Source organism: Bison bison, unplaced genomic scaffold, assembly GCF_000754665.1.
Source record: "Bison bison bison isolate TAMUID 2011002044 unplaced genomic scaffold, Bison_UMD1.0 scf7180017864142, whole genome shotgun sequence".
Lineage (NCBI taxonomy): Eukaryota > Metazoa > Chordata > Mammalia > Artiodactyla > Bovidae > Bison > Bison bison.
The window spans coordinates 878,819-889,430 of NW_011494714.1; positions in this window are offsets into that span (position 1 = coordinate 878,819).

Sequence of the window (10,612 nt, forward strand, 5' to 3'; positions counted from 1 at the left end):
CTTCCTATGTAGTCGGTACTAACGACAGGGTTTTAATCTATTGCACCTGTCACTTCCAAGGCGGTTCCCTCTGTTTTAGCTTCTTCTGTTTGCTGGTCTCTTTAGTGTCTGATTTCCGCCCTGGCACAAAGCGGGCAGTGGTGGACACTTTTTTTAGGCTCACTTGTTCAGTCCCGCTGTGGGGAGGGAGGGACACTGCAAACAAATAACACTGGCGTGTGCTTGCAGTGTCTCAGCCACACTGGGCCTGCCCCCGCTCACGGCACGTGTGCCCTCCCTGCCTTCACTGCCCTGGCTCTAGGTTGCTCTGCCGGAAACTGTCTGAAGCCGGCCCTGGGCTGCATGCATCTCCCAGGTCTAAGCCGCTCAGGTTCAGGCACTCGGGTAGTCCTCAGAGGCTCAGACTCGGTTGGGCCTGCGTTTTGTTCCCTTCCCAAGTCCGAGCAGCTCAGGTGATGAGGTGTTTGGTGAGAGTGGTCGCTGCAACTTATCGCCTCCCCTGTCCCTGCCGCTCAGTTTTCTGGGTGTACAACTGGCGCACCTTCTCAGGTGGATGTTGACTGTCCAAAACCCCAAGAAGTTTTAGTTAGCAAAGAAGCCTGCTTGCAGTTTGGTAGATAATGTCTCTCTATGGCTGCAATTGCCCTTCGGGCTCTGGCTGCCTGTCACCGGAGGGGGATGGTCTGCAGCCGGCTATCTCTGTTCAGTCCTTTGTTCTGTGCGCGGGCCTGGCGGTGTCTTAGGACTTTTCGCTTGGTAGCTATCCCACAATCTGGTTTGCTAGCCCAAGTTAGTTCCCTCAGATTGCCCTTGGGGCATTCAGGCCATATCCTTACTCTACAGAATGCAGCCCGAGCCTCCCTGCCCAGCCCCCGCTTGCTAGTGGTGGGTGCAGGCGTCTGCACTGCTTCTCTGCTGGGTGAGTTACCGTTGCGCTCGTAATCTGTGGATTTTAATTATTTATTTATTTTTCCTCCCTGATACGTTGCCCTCTGTGCTTCCAAGGCTCGCCATAGACTTGGCAGTGAGAGTGTTTGGAAACTTCTCTCTTTTTAAGACTCCCTCCCCAGGACGGAGCTCCATCCCTACCTCTTTTGTCTCTTTTTTTTGTCTTTTATATTTTTTCCTACCTCCTTTCGAAGACAATGGGCTACTTTTCTGGGTGCCTGATGTCCTCTGACGGCATTCAGAAATTGTTTTGTGAAATCTACTCAGAGTTTAAATGTTCTTTTGATGAATATGTGGGGGAGAAAATGGTCTCCCCGTCCTATTCCTCCACCATCTTCAACAATTCTCCTGCCTCCTTCCTAATTGGGATGAGAAGAGCCTTACCTGCCAGATCCCAGAGGGAGAAGGGGGATTGGCGTGTCTTCACCTGCCAGTCAGCACAGCCGAACCAGACCACCACGTGATCCAAGACTGTTTCTCCCTTAACTTTTAAAGTCCACTCTGCCTTGGTGGGCTTGATCAGGTGTGGATGAAAATACAGATGGGTTAAATATCCCACATCCCAGGCCATCTCTGGAAAAGCCAATTTGTACTCACTTATGTATCCCCTTCCTTCTAGCCTGACAATTCCGAGGGGGTCAAGAATTTCATAGCAGATGGGACACCTCCTTGGAGAGGGCAGAATACGAGCACACAAAAACCAAGTTTCTTTTCCTAAAAATCCCCTGGCAGTTGCTTGGTAATAATTTTCCCCAAGACAGCGTGGACACCACCTCCTAAATGACCTTCACAAATTTCCTTCCTAAGCCCTAACACACTCGTCAACCTGGGTACCAAGCAATCATTGCCACCTGCCTATTCCAGGCTCCTGTGGGTCTGTGCCCCTTCTAATCCCTCGCAGGGGGATGATCAGGCCCCTTCTTCCTCCCTACCTGGTGGGTTCCTTCTCACCTGAGGGCTCAGTTCCCCTGCTGCCATCAACTACCTGCTAACATGAAAGGTCTGGGCATTGAGAAGCAGAACCCTTCCAGAAGGGTGAGGCGCCTTCCCCTTCTAGAAGATTCGAGCCCCAAGGCCTCGGAGTAGTCCCAAATGGGACTTGTCTCCTCAAAGTGAGGAGTTTCCCGGCCCATGCACCAAATGTTGTAGCCACATGTTCCAGGAAACAAACTCACTCAGAAGGACCATGCAGATAGTGGAGTGCAGTTTATTACACCGGCGGGCCCAAGGCAGAGTCTCCTCTTAGCCAAGGACCCTGACCAGTTTTTCTGAAAACCTTATATACGCTAAGTGTACGTGCCCAAACCCACCTCCCCCAATTCCCTGAAACTAGTCTGAACAAATCCTAGGGACGGGGGAGCCTGGTGGGCTGCCGTCTGTGGGGTCACACAGAGTCGGACACGACTGAAGTGACTTAGCAGCAGCAGCAGCAGTCTGAACAAAGGAAAAGAAAGATATAATCAAAGTTAACCCCTGATTCATATGCCTTAAGCCTAGGTAGTTAACAGTGGACAATTATCAATAGGCCTGTGGTCATACCCCAATAAGCATAATAGAATTTATGATTCTATTCGGTTACACAGATAATTAGGGTATTCTTTTAGGCAACAGAGAGTCTAGGTACGAGCCCTGGGGCTCTTCCATCCAGGGGGCCTGGTTTTCCAGTTGGTATGTCGTTTCCATACATACTGGGCATATAGCTCAAAGTCCACAGGCCGGCCCAAGATGGAGTCCTGCTTTCAAGATGGAGCCTGTTCTGTCTGTTTCCTCCTTCATTCCCTGCTCTTGATGCTCTTAACTCATAGTATGAGCGTCATTCATAGGGATATATTGCACTCTGACTCTCCAACCCCCAAATTGGGAGAAAGACATCAACCTTTGGGTTACAAAGTTCTTAATACATTGTAAAATAAAGAGTCCACAAGGCAGAACTATCAAGGCAACTATAACAATGGTAAATATAGTTTTCCACCAATCACCCTTCACCCAAGATAGGACCAAAGATAGGACCAAAAAGGAATATTATCATCAGACATAGCTTTTACCTGACCTTTCATGTCATCTAGGGTGGCTGATATATTGCCCGATAAATCAGGAATATATACACAACATTCAACTTTAATTATAGCACAGGTCCCTCTTTGAACTGAAACTATGGTTAGTCTCAAGATGATACCAGCAAGTCCTTGTAGCAGCAGTTGATTGTAGAGCTTCGTCTGTTTTTCTTCTTTAGGATGATCTTGGTTTCACAGGGATCAGTGGGGTCCTTTTGTGTAGTGCCCTCGGTGTCCTCCAGTCTGTGTGGTATGCCCTCTTCACCCTTATGTGGAGGATCCAGGGGGTGACACCTGCAACCTTAACTGCAGTAGGGCTGGTTAGAACAACAGTATATGGACCTTCCAATGTGGTGCCAAGGAGTCATGTTTCCAGTCCTTGACCACACCTGATCCCCGGGCACAAATTCATGAATCTGTTCCCCAAGGGGGAATGGCACCCTTTCTTGTACAAACTTAGTTACCTGATTTATTACCTTACCTAGTTCTTCCATCTGCTGTGAAATCTCATCTCCCCTTACCTGAGGCAAATTTGTTGACACCTGTTTTATTATGGGAGGGGGCCTCCCATACACAATTTTGTACAGAGAAGAGCCATGGGACTGTGGGGTCATCCTGAGTCTGAGCAGAGCTGTCGGAAACAAGTCCACCCAGGAACAGTCTCTAAGAGCCACTTGGAGAGTGTCTCTTTAAGTGTCCGGTTGGTTCCTTCCACCATCCCAGAACTCTGGGGCCTATATGCTGTATGTAATTTCCACTTGATGTTTAAAGTTTTGCTTACTTGTTGTACTAAATCAGCTACGAAAGCCAGGCCATTGTCCCATCCAATGCTGGTAGGAAATCGAAATCTGGGAACTATCTCCCTAAGCAGGCACCAGGCTACCTTTGATGCTCTTCCAGCCCGGGTAGGAAAATCTTCTACCCATCTCGAGAATATACATACTATGACCAGCAGGTAATGGTAGTGTCGATGAGGTTTCATTTCAGTGAAGTCCACTTCCAGGTGTTCAAAGGGCAGCGTGCCTTTCACCTGAATCCCTGGAGGTTTCTGTCTGTGCGGAGAGGCAGCATTGACCTGTGAGCAGGCAGTGCAGTTCTGAGATTTTGTCCTGCATAGGGAAGAGAGGTGGGGAACCAAAAAATATTTTCAAATTAGCTCTTCCAGTTTATCATGGCCTAGATGGGTTGCTTGGTGTGTTTGGCTTACCCGAGTGGGTGCCAGCTCCTCTGGTACCAATAATTTGCCACTTGGCAATTCCCACCATCCCTTTTCAGTCTTGATGGCGCCTTCTGCTTTCGCTGGTTGGTTTTGGGCTTCAGTGTATTTTGGAGAGTCTAGAAGGAAATGGCAACCCACTCCAGTGTTCTTGCCTGGAGAATCCCGGGGACAGGGGAGGTTGGTGGGCTGCCGTCTATGGGGTCGAACAGAGTTGGATACGACTGAAGCGACTTAACAGCAGCAGCGTTAGCTCAGGTAGCTCCGCCAACATGAGAGCATTAGTAGGGGCTTCACTTGTCACCCCCAAGCCTTCGGCTGCTTGTTTAGCGGTCTTGTCTGCCAGTCTGTTCCCTGAGTCTGGGGGTATCCTCTTTTTGATGTCCTCAAGCAGTGTATGATTGCAACCCTTTCTGGTTCCCAGGCAGCATCTATTAGGGTCTTAATTTCTTCCTTATTCTTAATATCTTTTTCACTCCCTGTCAAAGGCCTCTCTCCTTATACAGAGAGAGCCCTGTAGTGTGGCAAAAGCATACTTGGAGTCTGTGTAAGTGTTTGTCTTCTTACCTTTTGACAGCGGGAGGGCCTGGAATTAGAGCATATAGTTTGGCCTGTTGAGCAGGCCAGTGTGATGGCAGAGAGCTAGCCTCAATGATGGTTTCTTCCATGACTACTGCATATCCCGACAGTCATTGTCCTTGCTTCACCAGGCTGGTGCCGTTGATGTACAGGACCAAATCTGGGTCCGGGATTGGCTGGTCTCAAGTCAGGGCTGCTGGCATATTTCCTTGCAATCATGTGAGGGCCCACCTTCTCCCGCAAGAAAGAGAGTGGCTAGATTCAGGGCCTGACAAGGCTCAGTAGTAACACGGGGGTTCTCACATAACAGTCGCTGGTATTGAGTAATCCGGCATGTTGACAGCCTTTATGGGGGTCCCCTCGCAGGAGAGTGTTGACCTCATGCGGGACTTTTATGAACAAATCTTGGCCCAAAGTTAGCTTGGTTGCCTCCCGGACCAGTAAGGCAACTGCAGCAACTGCCCGTAAGCATCCCAGCCACCCAGTGGCAGCATTGTCTAGCTGATTAGAGATGAGTCACTGGTCTGCCAATGTCCCCATAGTCTGGGACAACACTCTCGTAGCCACCTTGTCCTTTTCAGTCACGTAAAGAGTAAACGGCTTAGCAAGGTCTGGCAGGCCTTAGGCGGGTGCTGACATAATTGTATTGGGTTTGAGTTCTATTACCAGTGGAACTTGTTTTGCAAGCCTGGGGTGGGTTGTCTTCAACCCAGACCTCAGGGAATTGTTGAGTTAACTCTCTCTCTTGACTGTTTAGCCTGTCCGGTTTCCCTTCCTGGAGATCATGCAACCTGCATTCATCTTGAGGGGTTACTGAGAGGAAGAGTAAATAGGTGGTTGAGCCCACTCGAACAGTGGGTCTTTCGTGCGGGGAAAGGTCACTTGTGCCCCCAATTTAGACACAAGTCTCTTCCTAACAAAGGTACTGGGCATTCAGGGATGTATAAAAATTCATGGGTCACTTGGTGCCCCCCATCTGACATTTTCAGGGTAGGCTAGAGACACAAAGGCTGCATTTATCACCATCTGAGACCCAGCAGCCTCTGGCTGGGTCTATTGGTGTATAAAGTCTATAGGCCCCGCCCAGTCTTTCCCAGAACTCAGAGGGTGATTCGCTTTCCCTTTGAATCACTTCGGAGGGTTTTGTGATACTCATGGCTTTTGGGGCCCCCCTCTTGAGACCTTGTAAAATAGTCACCCAATATCTCTCCAGGTGGCCCCTCCCTTCCTCTGTGTTACAGTCCCAGTTGGGCCTCTCATCTGCGGTGGCTAGTTCTGCCCACCACTGCTGGTTTGCAGACCCTTAGGGGCCATTTCTCTTAACTATTTTCTGGCTCAGTTGGGATCCTGTGTCTTTCCTCAGTGCTGAAAAGGGAGACTAGTAGTTGGATTATGTCATCCTATGTAGGGCGGTGGGTTTGAAAAATAGTCTCCATTAGCCTAATCATGGCTTGTGGCTCCCCCGAGTACGGTGGAGCGTGTCTCTGCCAGTTTAATATATCCATAGAGGAAAATGGCTGTTAATACTAGGCTACAGGGGGCTGATGGTAGTGCCCCATGCGTCCTGAACTGGAGGCTGTTGTACCCTCTGAGGGCCATCTGTAGTGGGGTTCTTTCCTCCTGTTCCTTGGCAGAGTGCAGCCTCTGTCTAATTGCTGTGTTTTCTTCCCCCTTCCCATCAGTACTCACCAGGAGAGGTGGATACAGTCTAGGAGGTCCAGCTGAGTTGAAATTCTGGGGGCATTGACCAGAGGTCTCCATTGCTGGCATTGGAGCCTGCTGAAATGGCGGCTCTACAGACTCCGGGAGAGCTAGTGGGAGAGCAGTGGCAGCTGCAGGAGCTTCACCTGGCCCTGGATTGGGCAGTAAGGCGGCCTCCGGTCCTGGTGGAGCACTGGGAGGCAGGCACGTCATTATCCAGTATGGGGGAGGGGTCAGGTCATCCCCATCCAAATCCTGTAGAATTTCCCTTTTTATCATCAGTCAATTTTTGTGCCATTAATATTTTTCCCTTTCCCTTCTGGATACAGAACCTTGTCTAAGTAGAAGGGTCTTGAGGTAAACCTAGCCATGAGTCAATATATGGATATTGATCCAGGTGTCCTGGCTCTCCTGTGACTACTGTATAGGCTGCTTCCACTACTTTTAAGTTCATGGTGTTCTCCAGTGGCCATCCTACTCCCACAGGGGGCCATTCGACCTCACAGAGTATGTGGAGGCGGTTAGGCTTCATCTTCACCCCATAGTCTCCTCCAAGTCCCTTCTTTAAATTTTTAATCATGCACTCCAATACAGCTGCGTTAGATTCACTTCCCCCATCTTGCTTACCTTCTCAGACCTTCTTCTAGTTTTCCTTTTCGTTCTGTCTACGAAGTTCTCAGTACCCTATGTACTTCTGATATTTCCACTCAATGACACTTAAATTGCCATTCTGCCTCCTTCCTAATTGGAGTGAGAAGAGCCTTACCTGCCAGACCCCAGAGGGAGAAGGGGAATCGGCGTGCCTTCCCCTACCGGTCAGCACAGCCGAACCAGACCACCAGGTGATCGAACACTGTTTCTCCCTTGTCTTTTAAAGTCCATTCTGTCTTGGTGGGCTTGATCAGGTGCGGATGAAAATACAGATGGGTTAAATATCCCACATCCCAGGCCATCTCCAGAAAGCCAATTCGTACTCAATTATGTATCCCCCTCTTTCTAGCCTGACAATTCCGAGGGGGTCAAGAATTTCATAGCAGATGGGACAACTCCTTGGGGAGGGCAGAATACCAGCACACAAAACCCAAGTTTCTTCTAAAAATCCCCTGGCAGTTGCTTGGTAATAATTTTCCCCAAGACAGTGTGGATACCACCTCCTAAATGACCTTCACAAATTTCTTTCCTAAGCCCTAACAGGCTCGTCAACCTGTGTACCCAGCAATTGTTGCCATCTGCCTATTCCAGGCTCCTGTGGGTCTGTGCCCCTTCTAATCCCTCGCAGGGGGGTGATCAGGCCCCCTCTTCCACCCTACCGGCCCTCATTCCTCCTCACTTGAGTGCTCAGTTCCCCTGCTGCCGTCCACTACCTGCAAACAGGAAAGGTCTGGGCATTGAGAAGCAGAACCCTTCCAGAAGGGCGAGGCGACTTCCCCCTTCTAGAAGATTTGAGCCGCAAGCTCTCGGAGTAGTCCCAAATGGGACTTACCTCCTCAAAGTGAGGAGTTTCCTGGCCCATGCACCAAATGTTGTAGCCACACGTTTCGGGAAACAAACTCACTCAGAAGGACCATGCAGATAGTGGAGTGCAGATTATTACACCGGTGGGCCCAAGGCAGAGTCTCCTCTTAGCCAAGGACCCTGACCAGTTTTTCTGAAAACCTTATATACGCTAAGTGTACGTGCCCAAACCCACCTCCCCCAATTCCCTGAAAGTAGTCTGAACAAAGGAAAAGAAAGATACAATCAAAGTTAACCCCTGATTCATATGCCTTAAGCCTAGGTAGTTAACAGTGGACAATTATCAATAGGCCTGTGGTCATACCCCAATAAGCATAATAGAATTTATGATTCTATTCGGTTACACAGATAATTAGGGTATTCTTTTAGGCAACAGAGAGTCTAGGTACGAGCCCTGGGGCTCTTCCATCCAGGGGGCCTCGTTTTCCAGTCAGTATGTCATTTCCATAGATACTGGGCATATAGCTCAAAGTCCACAGGCCGGCCCAATATGGAGTCCTGCTTTCAAGATAGAGCCTGTTCTGTCTGTTTCCTCCTTCAAGGGTACAGAGTCTTAGCCACTGGCCCACAAGGGAAGTCCCCAGAAACTGTTTTTAAAATGATTGTGGCTCGAATTGAACTGAGCCTTGGATAAATGGAGGGTAAAGGAAAAAAGTATTTCAGAGACTGTGGCAGGAACAATATGGCTGGAGAGATAGGGCACAAATGACAGACTGACTTAAACAAGGGGACCATCTGGTTTTGTTGTTGTTTTCCTTTTTGGCTATACTGCACGACATTTGGGATGTTAGTTCTCAGTTCCCTGACCAGGGATCCAACCCCCACCTTCTGCAGCAGAAGTGTGGAGTCTTAACCACTGGACCACCAGGGAAGTCCTAGTAAGCAGCTGTTTTGGGAGGGAAGTGGACATTTGTGCTTTCTCAAATATTTTGTCTGGTCTGGAGAGAAAGGTATAATTATTCCCATTTTACAGATGAGGCTGCTGAGGCTCAGAGAGGGGAAGTAACCTGCCCAGAAAGTGGCTGAATAGGAATATAATTAGACCTAATTCCTGAGCCTAGAGAAGAAAATGATGGAATTCGTAGCCCTAAAGGTGGGCATAGTTTGGGGTCCCTGGCCAAGCGCCCAATGCCCATGTCACCAAGCTCTTGCCTAAACAGAAGAAGACAGCATGTGCCTTGATCCTGATTCCACTGTGTGACCCCTGTACTGGCTCAGGAGGGAGTCAAGGCAGTAAATGGTAGGTGGTTTCATGCCCCCAGCCCTTGATACACACAGCTGCTTCCAGGTAACGTGCTGTCCTTCCCTCACCTACCTCCTACTCTCCTGGTCCTCTTCTTCCAAGTTTGAATCAAGCCTCTTCTCCCCTCAGGCCCCTCAGGATGCCTGCTGGAGTTGACTTGACACTTGACCGGGCATTAAACCTCTCCCTCCTCTACCAGCACCTGGCCCCAGAGGGGTGCCCTTGAGTGTTTGCAGAGTGAATGGGTGTGCGCATGTGCCTGGGGAATCCATATCCTCTAGTCTTCCAGAGAAAGGCAAAAGCATCTGATGCCCCAGCCCTTTTCTGTCTCTCCTCCCCTGCCCTGCTCGGTCCCATTGATGAGGTCAAGGCCTTGCTAAGTCCAGCCAGCCTAGAGGTCAAAGCAGCCACCTCTGTCTGCAGAAGCCAGTGGGCCTACCCGGCAGGGTGGCCAAGTCTGCCCCACCCCCTGACCCTGCCAGGCTGGGTGTGGGAGAGCAGAAGGCACAGGGCACAGGGCAGGGTGGGCAGGGCTGAGAAGGGCTGAGGAACCAGGCCACAGAGCCACCTTTGAGAGGAGGAGGCTACCTGCCTGCCGTCTACCCAGGGGGCAAGCCAGCTGGGCAGGAACCACCTGTACCCTCTCCTGACCTGCTGTGAGAGCATAAGAAAGCAGTCAGCCCTGGACCCACTGTCAGACGCCTGCAGTCCAGTCTTCACTGGACACTTGCTTAGAGCCAGGCTGGGAGTGGGTGGGTTGTAAAGATGAGAAAGATCCATTTCCTCCTCTAGGGGAACTCACACCAGACATTTAAGGGACACTAAAATATAGCAATACTCACTGAGCACTTAAGCACCAGACACTGATTTAAGTGCACAGATGCAGATCAGTGGCTCAGTCGTGTCCGACTCTTTGTGACCCCATGAATCGCAGCACGCCAGGCCTCCCTGTCCATCACCAACTCCCAGAGTTCGCTCAGACTCACGTCCATCCAGTCAGTGATGCCATCCAGCCATCTCATCCTCTGTCGTCCCCTTCTCCTCCTGCCCCCAATCCCTCCCAGCATCAGAGTCTTTTCCAAGGAGTCAACTCTTCGCATGAGGTGGACAAAGTACTGGAGTTTCAGCTTTAGCATCATTTCTTCCAAAGAAATCCCAGGGCTGATCTCCTTCAGAATAGACTGGTTGGATCTCCTTGCAGTCCAAGGGACTCTCAAGAGTCTTCTCCAACACCACAGTTCTAAAGCATCAATTCTTCGGCATTCAGCCTTCTTCACAGTCCAACTCTCACATCCATACATGACCACAGGAAAAACCATAGCCTTGACTAGACGAACCTTTGTTGGCAAAGTAACA